Below are 16,544 nucleotides of genomic sequence, written 5' to 3'. Positions count from 1 at the left end.
CGCCCTGCACACGTTTTGTATAGAACACTATAACAACACTATAGCAAAACAATGTGCCAGACATTATTAATAACCATTTTATGTGCTTCCTCATTAATGATCAACTGATCAATTCGAAATGCGTTACACAGTCCGTCATGCATACGATTTCTCGTATATCTAAAAATGTCATTTATATGGAAAGCCATTTTACCTATTATTTCTATTTTCATGAATTCAATTCATACATGTGAAAATTGTATTTTTAATATCAATAATTAAATTCTTACTAATACAAATTATATTCTTGATATCAAACATTTACTGGTAGAAATTTACACATGTATAAATTAAATTCATGATATCAAGACAAATGCGAATAAAAGCTAAAACGGCTTACCATAGATTTATACTAGGTGTTATAAAATTAGAGATATCTATAATTATCTATATATCTCTAAAATGATCATTTCGCATTTTGGACGCTTCAAATAACGATTCAGATGACGTAATTAAAGAGATCTTAAAAGATATTTTAACTCGTCAAAATGTGATTATAGATATTCTGAATTGTCGTTCTTACTAGCAAGATAGTAAATGCGGATATTCTTAATTGTCATTTGAATAGTGTTGGGGAAAATATTCTTATTTCCTTTCACCCTGTCCCTCTGGTCTCATCGTCTGCCTCGCCTGTCTGGTTGATCCTCCTTCAGGGCTCTGCGGTACGTGTCTCAGAATGAGTGACACCAAGAGTGAGAGAAGCACGCACACTTTATTCAGTGACACATGGGAATATACAGATGGAGTAAGCAGAAATATGTAAATGACATAGGTGCAATATATTCAGAGATGATGTTCAGACAAGATATGATATGCATTGTCTAGAATGAGACAGTAACTCCAGACAATTTGACATAGCCTTGAACCTGTCTAAAAGTAAACAGCATAGGACAACATGAGAGAGAGAGAGAGAGAGAGAGAGAGAGAGAGAGAGAGAGAGAGAGAGAGAGAGAGAGAGAGAGAGAGAGAGAGAGAGAGTTGCATTGTAGAGAATTCTAACCTAGTAAATTTATAATCAAACACTATAATCAAATTCTTAGCTGCAAATGGAAAGTTCTCTGTCTTTTTGTATTGGGTGGAATAACATTTTGTTTGGTTAAAGGCTAGTGGTTACGAATTATACTTTATACTGTATTTTTTAAGTTAAACTACTGTATTCATATTTTAAAGCCTAGTTTGGAAAGCAATTTTTGAATCTAGGTGGTATAATATTGTATTCATATAATTCACAGATTTTAATGAAATAAATTGTAAGTGTAAGTAACTTTCACAGATCTGGTTTGAAACCTATCCACATCTGAAATAACCATTACGGATGGTATTTGTAAAAAAATCTGTGACCTCTGCTCTGATGCCGGATTGGTGCTGGCCCAGATCCAGGGACCGAATCAGTGCCAGTAAAAAATCCGTGTTACATTTTGCCCTGTCTTGATTTGATACCGCGCTTCATTACTATTAAAGTTGTCAATCACACAATAATGATAATGACATTAATGTACTGAATTTTTAAACACATTTATATAACGGAAATGTGGAGAAAACCTAGTTAAAATGCCACATTATCACTGTTCGAAATAGTGTTTGTCTCAAAATAGCGGCATTAAATAATCCGATCTAAAGCGGAAGGTAACATAAGTGATTCATTGTAAATGAATTCAAGCCTTTTTTAATGACGTGAAAAATATACATCTGAATTTTAAATAATTACTATTATAATTAAAAAATTCTTGTTAAGACGATGCATGTGATCCACGTAACTAATAAGTTCAATAGACTTTCCCTGAGTTATTTTTTGTAAAGGAGAACAGTAAAAGAGTGCCATCAGAAATACTGTGTCAGAGCCAGAGTACAGCCCAAAATCCAAGATCAAAAGAATATCAGGCAAACAATCCAGAGGGTAATCCAGACAGTAACCAGTCCATTAAAAACAGTAGAACACACGAAGATGATTTTCGTTAGATGAACGCGCATGTCCGCGCTCCCGGATTTGTGAAAGGGAATCTGAAGGCCAGTAGAATCTTATGCAAGCCTGGATGTGGCCTACGGCCGTACCAGTGCGGGGAACCTGGCCACATCATGCTCCTTCTGTTATATCAAAACATGACTGCAGAACGCCAGAGGACGCCCACGAGCGACTACAGAGTGAATGGGGGTGAAAGGAGCTAAATAGGTAAAAACGAAAAAAAAAAAATTTAAATAGTTTCTCACCACCTGTCCAGGATCTTCCTTTAATTTTGGTAACTAGAAGTATGTATTACACTAAAAATAGCAAAGAAAATGTACCGTATATTTTTTGCCATTTTTTTTTTTTTTTTTTTTTTTTTTTTTTACAGCAAACAGCTTTTGGGCAATAGAATGTTAAGACATATTCTATGGAGTGCTACTGGGCTGCTAGAATAGCAGATATTCTAGCATTTAAATAACAAAATAAGTCTGATTTACCTTTGGTTTACACTCTCCGATAATGAAGTGGCTCTTAATACTGCAATACTTTAGGAAACATGTGTCCAGTGCCCTAAAACAAAACAGGTTCAGCAAGTGCCATGATGTGGATACTGATATAACTTGGATGCCATGATAATCCCCAAAACATCTTACTAGAAACAGCCCCGCTCACGATACAAAATAAACACGAACAGCTGCAACTGGATCACAGAAAATATCCTCACTGCCATTTGTTAATAGAAACAAAAAAAGAAAATTCAGTTTTAAGTTTAGCTATTTGTAATGATGATGCAAGATCATTAATTTGCTTCCATTTAACCCCTCTTCCATATTTGTCTGAGTGGGATGTTCACAGCTTCCCTTCTCTATCAGTACAAAATGGCTTCCATAGGAACAATAACATTTTACGGAAATATAAAGGTTAAGTCAAATAATGATTAGTTACTGATGTTTAACTATAATGGTTTTATATTGTCTTGTTTATTAAGTTTATTAACATGTCAGAAATGATGTAGTGAGGTTTGAGAGTAGTTTTCTAATTGCTGTGTTGAAATAATACCATATTATGAATGTACTATATAGTGGTAATCAAGATAATCTTCTTTTTCTTTCATTTTCACAATGTTTTTTCCACATTGCTGTAGGAGACAAAAACAGAGGAGATTTTGCACAGAATAATAAAGCGAGATTCAGATTTTGCATATGAGGAAAATTCTGAGGATGTAGAGGAAGCGGTAGAGCGCTCTGAAGAAGAGACAGAAGGCTGACCAAATGAGCTATCAGACATGTGTGAACAGGAAACCTGGCCTCTTCTGTGGAAAAACACTGGCAAGTCAGTGTTTGTCATCGCCAAGGTAACCAAGCATAATGTTATCCATAATAAAATACCACAGTGCTACGTTGTTGTTATTAACTACAGCACAGTATTAAAAATAGTTTTTATTATAGTAAACAACTAATAATTACATTTCATTGTGATCAAAGTGACTGGAGATAAAATAATTAATCTGGTTATTTACAAACATAGTGTCACGACTGGCCACCCTCCTGGCGTCCCTGTTTCCATAGATTCCCTGTCGTGTCTGTGTTTCTTTACTTCCTTGTGTCTGTTCCTTGGTTTCGTTTTCTCCGCCCCTGTTCCTGAATTCCAGTCCTTGTTTTGGTTTTCGCTGTTCATATGTTCACCTGTGACTGTTTAGTACTGAATTGTCTTTGTTATTTAAGCCTTGTGTTTCGTTTCCCAGGTTGACGGTTATTTTTGGTTTGTTCCGTCGTGTTTCGATTGTTTTCGCTTAACACTGGCGCCGCCCCCTTGCTTTGTCGTTTTCCTCGGTGTTTCCCCCATGTCTCTGTTTCTTAGCCTTCCGTGTTTTTGTTACCCTCGCTCAATAAAGAGCCTCTTGCATTTGCATTCTGCCTCTCGCCTCATTCCTGCTGGATACGTTACACATAGTTTGATATTTTTCCATCCCAATAGATTCAGATATGTGCTACCTTTGCTTTCTGATAACCACAATGACCTTACAAACAAACTGTACCTTTCCTAATAAATTGATAGCAACATATTTGAAGCCTTAGCAGCATTCATAAATCAAAGGGGTTTGCAAGTTAGAGGTGTCTCTGAATACCACACCTTAGGAAATTAAAGTGTTCTTAGATCCACATTGCCTGCTTTGGAATCAAGATGTAAATAAAAGTGCAAATAATGAGCAATAAAATGGCAAGAGATAGATTCAAGGTCATAAACCTATTGAAAATTGTAAATGATCTGGATCTAATGGATGGAAAACAGACATTTTGTGGAAAGTCAGACCTCACCTTGACAGAGTCAGGCAAGGCTGTATTAGCCTTGAAAAACTAGGAAAGCTCTGCATCAATGAGCAATTAATTCTTTTATAAGATGCTGTTCAATTAGGCAGTTTTTTTTTCTCCAGGCAAACTGTATCCTACTGGCTTGAAGGTGTTTAAAATTGAGTTTGGAGGGGATGAGGTTGAGCTCCAACGGACTGGCATAGGATATTTTTACATCTTATTCCATGTGTAAGTACAATTTGTCCTTGCTTCTCCAAATGGTTTAATGCTAGATTATGAAATGTATCAGGGGAAAAATACATTTGCTGACAAAAAACAGTCACTGTGCCAGCAGCACTCCTAGGTGTGGTTGAATCTCTGCCCACAGGAAGTCAGCTGTTCTTTGACAGGTATTTCACAACAATGAACCTGATGGATGTATTGCTGGAAAAGGGTCTTACTGCAGAATCCTAATTAAAGGATCCTAAAGACATGTCAACTTAGTGGTCACAAGTAATTGCAAAAAAAAAGGCAGAGGAGCTGCCATCCTGAGATGACCATTACAAAATGGTTTAACAACAAACGAGTCCTAATAATGTCTAAAATGCATAGAAAAGATCCTGAGGATAGCTGCACAAGAAGGTCCAAAAAATCACATCAAACATCCAAGTGAGAAAACTAGCAGTGATCAGAGAACACAATAAAAACATGGGTGGGGAGGACTTGTGTGACAAAATGCTGAATTTCAAGCAGAACCAAAAAATGGACTACCCATGTAATCGGTCACTTCTCTGACTTTGCCATCACAATCTTCTGGATCCAGTACAAATCTGACAGCAAAGTCCTAAATCAACCTGCAAAGGACACTCAACAATACTTGGACTTCAAGTTGCATCTGGCTGAAGAGCTGAAGAATAGTGAAGACAGTGATGAAGAATATGAATCACCAGTGAAAAAGAGAATTCCACAACCAGAGCTATCTGGGAATAAATATGGAGCCATGCACATGGCAGAGATAGTGGATTGCAAACATGCAAAAATATGGTTCGCAAAAACAAGACATACATGAGATACATCAAATGCAAATGTTTCTCTGCATCACCAAAAAGAGAACTTGGTTCCTGGATCATCATCACTAAAAATTTAAATAAAAAAGTTGAAAATCAAAGTAATGCAAAAGCAGATTACATATTTTATCTTAACTGTTACATGCTTATTTTTTTCAGGGATAGAATTTTAAAAAGCAAATAAATGTAAAAGAAACAGAATGAAATTATTTTTGTTAAATTGAAATTGAAGGCAGTAATACAGAATGTGATATTGTTCAGTATGCATCTGGTTTAATCACCAGATTTAACCAGATTTATTAATGGAATGTAAAAAATGCAGAAAAGTTCATTTTCCCCATTAAAATCATTCTGATGGACATTGTTAAATTAAAAATAAAATACATTTTCAAAAACTAAACTGTAAGATGTTTCTCACTATAAAGAGACAGAAAATCACACAAAAAGCTAAACTGGAAGACTTTTGACTGGATCTCAGGAGGATAGAATATCATTAATTCATTGCATTAATTGGGCAGTGGTACAACAGTGGGTAGAACGGAGGGGAACAAGCTGGAAGGTTTTGCCATGCAGTCACTGTTGGGCCCTTGAGCAAAGCCCTTAACCATCTTGGCTTGAGGGCTGCTGTACAATGGCTGACCCCACACTCTGACCCCAGCCTTCAAAGAAGCAGTGATATGTGTAAAAAATCATTTAATTATACTGTACATGCATATATGTGTATATCATCAATAAAGGCATTCCATCTTGCCTAGAGCTTCTTCTAATTCTTCTAATCTCCTCTGTTTGACTCCTAGGTGGATAATAACACACACACGGGCAGTGTCTGCACACACCCTGTAAAGTCAACCGTGTAAGCAGGAAGAGAGGGAGCATCAGGCCAGGTTTCCCACCATCCTGTACATTCTGACTGTCCTGCATGTGCCTCTTTCCACACTGATGCAGTGATGAATGCAAGGTTTCTGCTGAAGATTCACCTTTGAATGAACCCAGCTGATGCTTACTGGAGCTGTTTTAATTACGCTCAATATTCTTTAATAAAATATAGTGAATAGGAATGAACTGATGTTGTGCAAAGCAAGGACTATAAACAGATCTGTCCTTTAGTCTTTGCTTCTGTGTGGTTTTCTACAACTATTTTCTGATGTCAAAAAACTTACACCGCCACTGCCCATTAGCATTACCATGTAAGAGAGCACATCATAAAACATTTACATTATGACATTTAACAGATCCTCTTATCTAGAGTGACTTACAAATGTTCCTCAACAATAGTGTTAAAGATTTTTGTGGCAACATCAAGAAGCTCAGGCCATCTTCCACTGGGGCTCAAGAGTTCCAGCTAAAGGTGGACAGGCCACATGCGTTTGTGCTCAAGAATCAATTGGAGGAGGCAGCTCTTCCTGCTGGTAGGCCTCTGCATGACATCAGCTGCCATGTACCTTATAAGCCCCTCCCACAGATCTCCCTCCATCTTCCTGCAGTCACTGCTGGGCATCCTCCTCAACACATACGCTTGCCAGCAGTGCATTGTGGGGCACGAGAACACCACTTGGTTCTACAATAAACTTAACCTAACTATTCAGCCACTTCTGACCAAAGCAAACAGGGACATGACCAGTGAAACCTATGGACGGTGGACGGTGGACGGTCAATAAAAGTCTTTATTGTTTTTACTTTTTCCCAGTGAAGGCCTAAGTGAACTCCTACACTGCATAATTCATTGCTTTCCATACATTCCTTTCCTAACTAGTTGAATCAGTTACACTAAGGAAAAAGGAGGACTGACAAACACTGACATAAGGTGATGAATAGCAGTCCTGGAGGATCCTGAAATTTTAACACTTCAGACCTGTATGTGAAACTGATTCAAAAACTAAGTGTTTTAGCACAAGCAGGTGTGAGCAGGAAAGGTACAAAACTGTGCAGAGTTGTTTGAGAGCACAAAATAGAGACTTCCCATTTTAACTATATTGGAATTGAACCTTGTAGGTGTAAATTGGAAACAGATCACTTGGGCAAAAACATGTGAACCTCTTGTTATTGATGCTAAAAATCTAAACGTAACTTAAACAAGAAAGAAACTGTGGTACAGGGTGTGGTGTGCTTGGTTGGTCCTAAGAGTTTCAAGGAAGCTAAGGATAAAAATGTCTCAGCATACTTGATGAAGGGCTCTTGGACCATTATTGTGTTTTCTTTACATTCTCTGTCCTCGCCTCTCTTAACACCTCTAAGCTTCCTGTATGTTTGGCTTCATTTCATTATTAAAACAGTGACAGACTACTGGTACAAGAACCAAAAGCTGCTGAACCACAATACCCAGAATTTCATTAATTTCAATACCCAGAACCATCCAAGCATGGCATGATTAACGGAAAGTAAGCAATTTAATTATTTGGTAGAATGGGGGAAGAGAAAGAAATGGCAAGGAAAAAGTAAAATGTATAGATGAACATGCAAACAAAGGGAAGAAAATGCAAGTTTAAAACTAAACATTTAATGAAACAAAAGTAAACTGAAGACTAGTGCACAAATGAAAACAAAAACCCAAAGCATCAAAAAGTTAAAAACACAAAAGAGATTTTATAAGGAGAGAAACAAAGAGCTAACAGGTGGAATGATAAATAAAACAAACATACAACACCTGAGTGTGGGTGTGGTAAGAAAACCAAAATATAAAGCAGTGGAATCTGTAATGCAGGGAAGGTAAAGGGTGAACACACGTGTGAAGCACTGCCGTCTCGGACGTGAGAGTGAGCAGACTCCAAAGCAGGGGAAGCCATAATGAAAACCATAGACAGGGACAGTGTAAATGAATAACAAGTTTAATAACAGAAACACCAGGAGAACAATAAAGAACAAAACCCAGGAACAAACAAAATGATTAGGCTAATCAGGGTGAGGATGAGCACTAGATAAATAAGGGAGCTAAATATTAAAGGAAGATACAGGACAACAGTGAAGTATGAAACTAAGATAAACAGGGTAGAAAGACAAGAGTACAAATAACTTAACTAGGTAAACAACCAAGACTATAATACAGAAAACAGATTTAAAAGGAAAACCAAAAACATTTGCATGACTGATCAAGGGGATAGAAACCTAAAAGGGAGCAAAGCAAGGAGGAAATAAACTAGATTAAGGTTTACAATTATGGATCAGGAAAGCAATGTAGATGAGAACACCAAGATAATGTAAAGCGGGCAGGAGAAAAGAATAAACTAAGCTCCGGTCCATGAGCTTGACAGAAACAAAAAGACACAACGTAAACAAAAAGCCATGTAGTTGCCACTGCTACCAAGCAAAGGGGGGGATGGGGACCATTACAATACCTCCCATTAAATGTGTGCCTCCCAGCATGTAAGGGTAAAGGTGACAGAGGTGAGACAGGGAAACACAGCTACACCAGAACTCTTCCCTAAACTGCACAGCCCAGCCATCCTACACACAGGATGTAGATGTCACCACATTACCCAGAGCACCAGACCCAGCGGGCACTGTGCCACCCAGAGCCCAGGAACCACCATGTCATCCAGTACTCAGGCCAACCTGCACAGCAGTCAGATGTAGACCAGTTGCCCCTGAAGGGCAGGGGCCAGGAGCTTCCCTAGTGCTATTGCCCCCCCCCCCCCCCCCCCCCCAAGAAAATCCAGGTGGGAATCCCCCTCTGGGAAGGGTGACTCTGGACAACAAACCCTTGGTCTTCTGAGTTGGAGCTGCTGAAAGGTTGAGAGGATGGCTCCTGGTCTGGTGTGGAGTCCATGGTATATCCTGCCTAAGGGAAGGAAGGCAGGAGCAGCACAGATGTCCCTGGTGGGTTTTGTGGGCTAACCATGCCTCCTGTGCATACCATGCCCATTTGGAGAACTCACACTGATATAATGCAATGAAGCAATATGAATAGAACTCTGAACTTGAACATTTCTACTCATCTGAAGACAAAATCATATACAGTCCTATATTAAGGGCCAAAATAGTCATTTTCAGACAGTTTTCTCTGTTCTGGATGGTTAGAGCACCATGTTGCTTAGTGTTTCCTGCTCTATATGCCTGATTCAGCCACGAATAAAATGAATACTCAACACACCCAAAGTGACTATGACTCCTTCTGTTTTCTTTGTGTGTATAGAGGCTGCAGCAGGAGCGCGGGCCATACAACCTAACTGTGGTCCTGGATAAGTTGTTCCGCACCATCCCAGGTGAAGAGCTCTATATGGATGTTGGACCTACCCACTGCCAGATATGCGCCATGGTTGGGGAATTCCGGAAACCTCCGCTCATCCTGTTATGGGAGTTTCATTGACTCCAACGATTTCATCATCCAGTAAAAGCCCCTATCTTATGAATTAGAGTCCCTGAATGCCAATATTGTTTTATTTATTTTTTCTTCTAATATTGCCTAGTCTAGCATATATTAGTAATTTTGGTGTCAGCTGTTCAGAGTTCAGAGTTTTGCCATTGCACTTCCTCTTTCCCATGTCAGTAGACAAATTGAGCACATATGTTTCCTAGGGAGGACAAACCTGTTAATCTGAGTGGTGTGCCATGTGCTTATACCACACCGAAATAGACAGGAGTCTCTAACAGAGCTGAAATGTGAGACCCTACTGCCATAAGAAAGGGGGTTTTGTTTTAAGGTCTGACTGAGGCCATGTGCCTGGTGATTTTGATTTCCAACTACAGAAGTTCCCCTGCTCTCATGCTATAAAAAAAATTAAAAATGAAATACAGAGGGGACCAGAGTCCTGCTTCTTATGTACCTTACATCTGCAAAGTTAGCAAATGAAGTAATATGAAACTAGACTTTGACAAAACAAAATAAAATTAAGATATTTTTAAATAGAGGATTGGGTAGATTATTTAAAAATAAATACTGAATAAGCATATTTAAGCAAGGTCTAGATAAATATTAAATGCAGTGTTATAAACACTGAGTACAGCTTATTGCTGCACAAAGTAAGCATTTGTAAGTAGTAAGTTTTGAGTAGTTTGGGTAGTGCAAAGAAATTGAATAATATTATATTATGAGGGGAGGTGCTAGTTTGCAAACTTTAAGATTTTCACAGACACTTCTGCAGCACTTGTTATGTAGAGACTAAAAAGAGAGCAAGAGCACACAGCCTGGAGCTTCACCAGTGCTGAGGATCAATGGGTCTGACAATGAGATGAATTTTTCCAATCCATAATTAGAGAACTACAACAAATGAAACCTTCACTGTTCATTTAAGCATTAAGTATGTGCAGAGCTGAAGGAGAAATTGCTAATACAGTCTTTTGTAAAAGCACGCTTGTTCCTTGTTTTAATTGTGAAATGAACTGTGATTATCAAAAGATCCTGCTGTCTCGTACCTGTTTTACACCCCACACACTGACTAAAGTGTCAGTTTACACTGCTACTGGATTCTGCTCTCCAACAATCTCTGGTCTTCCTGCTGCTATCTGCTGTGTACACTGATGGAGTTTGCCTGCTTGTACTGTGTCTTCCCAGCTCTCTTCGATGTCTGAGTGCCTCTGATTCACTGCTCCTTCTCTGCCCTGTGAGCTGAACAGGCACAAAAATAACCTCGGGTGTTTCTCAGGAACAATTCTAACTTTCAGATGGAGAATTGAATGCTTTAGCTGGTCTCTTCAGCCTGGGCTCACCACAAACTGAATTTCATAGACAATTGTATTATATTTTTGGAGCAAGGTGAACTTTTTATGCTGGAAGGCATAAATCCAAATCTCTTTGGATCGCAGCTGCTGCATTTGAATATATTCCACAACATCAATTACGCACCTTTAGACTGACATTAAAAACAAATCAGGAAGCCTAGTATACTGCGGTACACCACCCCCTAAGGATTGAGAAGACTAATGTGTTAGAAACAACAACCTACTATTTTGGTATTGTGTAATAGCTGGTGGCATGGCTATTACTACTATTAGATACTATTAGATCTAAAGAGCACTGACTACCTGCCTATAAGATCTTAATTGATTATAGTGAAGCTGGACAATCTATCCAAAGTATCATGTGTGTTAAATGCTGCATCTCTTAATGTTAGGTTGTTAGCTAACAAAAATTTTACAATAGACCAAATAGTTGAAGATTATATGTTGGATATTACCTTTCTAACTGACTCAGCAATGATAAAGTTTTTCTAAATGAGGCAACCCCACCTCAATATTGATATAGCATCTAGCATGTATTTTTCACAGCAAGATGTGTCTTTTGGGGAATACTGCACTTTTGAATATCTTGCTATTAAGCTGAGGGGAAAAAAATCAGTTCTAATGATTGTCCTATACCACCTTTCTAGACATCATCCTGATTTCCTTGATGAATCTGGCTATCTGTTAATGAAAATAAAGTCCTTCTTGACATGCCCAGGATCTTACTAGGATCCTACTACTTGTGAATTTACCATGTTATTATATTCTTTTGACCTCACACAACATGTAATCGGTCTTACACATAACACATGGCCATACTTTAGACCTAATAATATCCCTTAAGGTAGAGTCCAAGGTGCCAAGCATACTTGATGAAGGGCTCTTGGACCATTATTGTGTTTTCTTTACATTCTCTGTCCTCGCCTCTCTTAAAACCTCTAAGAAAACTGTCACAAAGCAGTACCTTACAGATACCTTTGTGACATGGTTTTTTAACCTTTTTAGCTCACTACCTTCTATTTAAGGCTTTAACTTCTGAGAGCCTGACAGCTTTACATTAAGACTAAATGAATATATAAATATGCCTAACACATCTAACAACCAAGCACAGGCACAGTATTTCTAAAACGCCATGGAAGACTCAACCCCACTAGTTAAGTTAAAGAGAGACTGAGTTGAACTAGGTTCACTGTCCACCTAGAAATTTGTAAAGCTCTCCAAACCAAACTCAATGTGCAGACCAGAAATGCGAGGCCAGCGTATGTTTCTAGACTGATAGACAGCCAACAAAATAATTCTAAATTCCTGCTTGCAACAATTGACAAGCTGCTTAACCACTCTCCCCACACCTCATTAGAACCTTCTAATGATAAATGTGAGGAATTCACTGAATTAATTAATAGTAAAAACTCTTCCATTTTGATTAGCCTTATACAAGGACACAAGCCCACTATCAACTTGTTATGCCATAGCATACCATAGCACAGCACCTTCTGAATTCTTAGAGATTGACATTGAAACATTGAAAAGTGATCTCATTATTAAATACTACTAGCTGTCTTTTAGACACCATACCCACAAAATTCTTTAAACAAGCCTTTGCTGCACTATTGAAAGACATTGTTAATATTGTCAATCTGTCACTTAGACAAGGTATTTACCCACAAAGTCTAAAATCAGCAGTTATCAGGACTCTTCTAAAACAGAACAAACTAAATCCCATTACCCTCAATAATTACCGACCGATCTTTAACATCCCATTTTTGGGAAAGATTACTGAGAAGGTAGTTGCTCTTCAACTTCAGTAATATTGAAATAATAATTAACTAAATGAGACCTTTTAATCTGGATTTAGAATTCATCACAGAAACCACACTAACCAAAGTCCTGAATGATCTTAGACAAAACCTTGATGCCTGTAACCTGCCTATATTAGTTCTTCTTGATCTCAGTGCTGCATTTGACACAGTAAACCATTTTATCCTGCTAAACCCCCTGAGAGATTGGGTTGGCCTAATTGGTATTGCTTTGAACTGGTTTCAGTCATATCTAACCAATTATGAGTACTATGTCACACATTGACATTTACAGCATTAGCTAACACTTTTATCCATAGTGACTTACAATTCTGACTTGAGCAACTGAGGGTTAAGGACCTTGCTTAGGGGCCCAACAGGAACCAGGCAGTGGTGGGGATTGAAATGGCAACCTCCTGATTACTAGTCACACTTCATTCTGATTACTTCACACTTGGGAAAAGTACCTCTAAACACAATCCACTATCTTGTGGTGTCCCCCAGGGCTCAATTTTAGGGCCAGCAATCTTTAATCTCTGTATCTATTGGCCACAGTCATCAGTAAATATAATATATCATTTCACCATTATGCAGGCAAAACACAATTGTATATACCCCTAGCCACTGACCCTCAGTGTTCCATTGACCTCATTTTCATCATTGCTATCAGATATCATGAGATATCAGTGATGACAAAACAGAATTTATCATCATCAGGAATGGTCGTGAGCATACTGATGCAGCAAATTATCTGGAGTCCCTATCAGTTAAAGCCCAAGATTATATAAAAACCTTGGTGTTACACTAAGCACCAACAAGGATACTCAGCTCAGCTAACAAAAACAAAAATCAAACTCAATAAAACTCAATAAAACTGGTTCTTTCACTCTGTGTATTGATGATATAGCTCTGTCCCCCTTACCCTGGTAAGTTGGGTGTTATCCTCGATGCAATTATTTCATTTGATATCCACGTACGCATTACATTCCATCTTGTTATTCAGCACCACAGAAACTGACAATCTTGTGCAATGTTGAAAAACTGCATCTTGTGCCTTAATACAGGACTTGATTTAAAAATGCCTTTTCAATCAGTAGAGCTCAGACATAAAATCCATTGGCAACAGTGACGTTATAGCTACAAAGGCTTCATTTGAGTGTCATATGTTGCCAACACTAGTATGGGGTGATCAGTGAGGATGACAAGATTTTTTTTATTTGATTTATTTGATTGAGTTGATGATTGATAGTATTTGTGTGTACATGCAGAATAAACAAGGCTACCACAAAAGGTTACGAGCGAGATGTGGCAACCAGGTCTACACACCATGTGATGTACCCAGAGAGTGCTAGAGATCTGAATGGCAACACCAATCTTCTGCTGGTGCCTTTCAAAATCCTGGACCTGCAGTGGATTATTAGTGCCCTGAGCACTGGTAAGCAATGTATAGTTTTTTTTTTTTGTTTGTTTGTTTTTTTTTGTGTGTGTGTGTGTGTGTGTGTGTGTGTGTGTGTGTGTGTGTGTGTGTGTGTGTGTGTGTGATACCTAAGCATAATGGACAGGTTTGTTAAACTAGAGGTGGGATTAAAAACTTCAGGATATTGCATCAGCATAAAAAGGGTCATACCTCAAGTCTTTAAGAGAGTCAAGAAAGAGAGTCAATCTTAAAATTCTACCATCTTATCTATAGACTGTCTAGACTGGAATCTATGATCAGTTCTTACATGTCTGTTTGACCTGGTCTTTATCTTGCTTGGAACCAGTTTCTACTACTTCTTGTCACAGTTGGCCCCTCCCTAGTGTCCTGGTTTCTATGGTCTCCTCTCTCGTGTCTGTGTTTTGATTTACGTCCTTGATTTCACTTAGTTTTCTGTCCCCTTTAATTTCACCTGTGTCTTGGTTAGTTGGTTAGTTCTTGTTTGCTAATCTGTAGTTCTCGTTAATTTGTGTTTGCTTCAGTGTTTTGCAGGTCATTGTTGTTTAACATCTCATCCTGTTATAATGTTTTCACCTAGACAATGTTTTCTCTGCCTGATTATTGTTTTGTGTTCCCCACTTTGTTCTGTTTCTTTGTTCATCCTGTTTTATTTTCATCGCCATGTCTGTTATTTGTTGTGGATCTCTCTTTCTTCATGTTTTGGCCCTGGACCATTCTATCGACCCTGATTCTGGATCTGTTCTTTAGTCAGCATTTGTATCCAACTCATGTTTGCTTTGCATTACACTACTCCCAATTATATAATAAATAAATAATCTAATAAATTATTATAATAATAAAATGTTAATATTATAATTTCTGCTGAGATTTAAATATGAAAAGTATTTGCTTTTATTTCAGTTTTATAAACTTTGATGCATATGTAAAAATCTCATTCTCTGTCTCTGTCTCTTTGTCTCAGCACATACATGGCCGTTAGGCCTTGAATCAAAGTTAACCGGAATAAGGTGAATTTCTTTTTATTGAAATGTTGCACTTCTTTGACTATCAGACCAATGCTACCCCTGTATCTACTCAAAGATACAGAGAGATTCATATCCACAGTGAGGTTCATTGTTATTGTTTTTGTTGTTTTAACTCACAGGTGTTGGTGCTGAGCCCTATTTTTCAGAGGTACATCTATGATGGAAGGACACAGAAGATACCCATCAACTGGCTTCCTCTCTCTTATCTTCGCTCTACACATATGCAGTGAGGTATTTGCGGTTTTTTGCTTTTTTATTACATTTACAATGTTGAGGCAATTTTTAACAGCTTTATTTGACTGAGTCTACTTGCCTAGAACAATGATACAATATTGCCCTCTTGAGGGCTATGTGTTAACCCCAGCTATTTTAATTCTTGGAATTATAATCAACTGAAAATTACCCATTCAGGTGATCTGCAATACAACAAGAAATTGTTTTACAGATAAACATATATTGTGAAAGAATTCCATTTAATTCTGATCATGAAATGTGCTACACTAGAGGGTCTTAAAAAAACAAAAACAAAAACAAAAAAAACACTTTTTTGATTTTGCCAGACACCTGGACCATGTCTGGAACTCCTGTAGGTGTGTACCCAGGTGAATGTGTTTGGAGCTGACCAAAATGGAAACTGGCACCATTACTGGTAGAAGAAAACATTGCTCTTGTCTTTAAGGAAAACACGTGTTCATGACGCAAACCAAGAGCACATCATCATACAGATGCTTGCAGATGCTTACAGATGCTTCCCATGGTCTTAATACCAGTTGAAAGTATAGTCAGACTTTCTAAAAACAGACTCTCTATAAGGTCTCTGATTTTATTTTTCCTCTTGTTGATTTTGATCCATTTTTTTTAATTTTTCTTGTTGATTTTTGATCCAGTCTCTAGATTTTGTGGATCAAAATGTCATATTATTATAGATGGTGAAGAAATATTGAAATTTTGGATTATACATTTTCAGCCTATATGAAAAAGGCTCTCTAACTGTAGCTCCCTTTCGCTAGTCCAAGATGTGACATAATTACTGCACATAATTATTGTGCATATTACTGCACGTCAGTCATCAGAGAGAATTATGGGTATGAGATGTAATGGGGTATCTAAATTTGGTGAGATGACTCTCATCAGCAATATATAGTTGGCATATAACATGGCTGGTAACAAATTTATCTAATGTATAACCACCAACTTGTCACGTTATTACCTGCGATTGGAAGTCATAGGAAATAAGCACTTTATTTCTCACAAAGAAAAAGAGAAAGTGGCTATCTGAGACATGCGC

The 16,544-nt window shown here is 37.9% G+C and overlaps 1 pseudogene; it reads left to right on the top strand.

The window, feature by feature from the left end:
• The first annotated feature begins 6,703 nt into the window (after positions 1-6,703).
• LOC113591993 lies at positions 6,704-16,020 on the top strand (annotated as a pseudogene).
• The last annotated feature ends 524 nt before the right edge of the window (positions 16,021-16,544 follow it).

Source organism: Electrophorus electricus, chromosome 2 (assembly GCF_013358815.1).
Source record: "Electrophorus electricus isolate fEleEle1 chromosome 2, fEleEle1.pri, whole genome shotgun sequence".
NCBI classification, from domain to species: Eukaryota; Metazoa; Chordata; class Actinopteri; order Gymnotiformes; family Gymnotidae; genus Electrophorus; species Electrophorus electricus.
The sequence above is the reverse complement of the archived record's forward strand: the minus strand, read 5'-3'. Positions and strand labels throughout refer to the sequence as shown.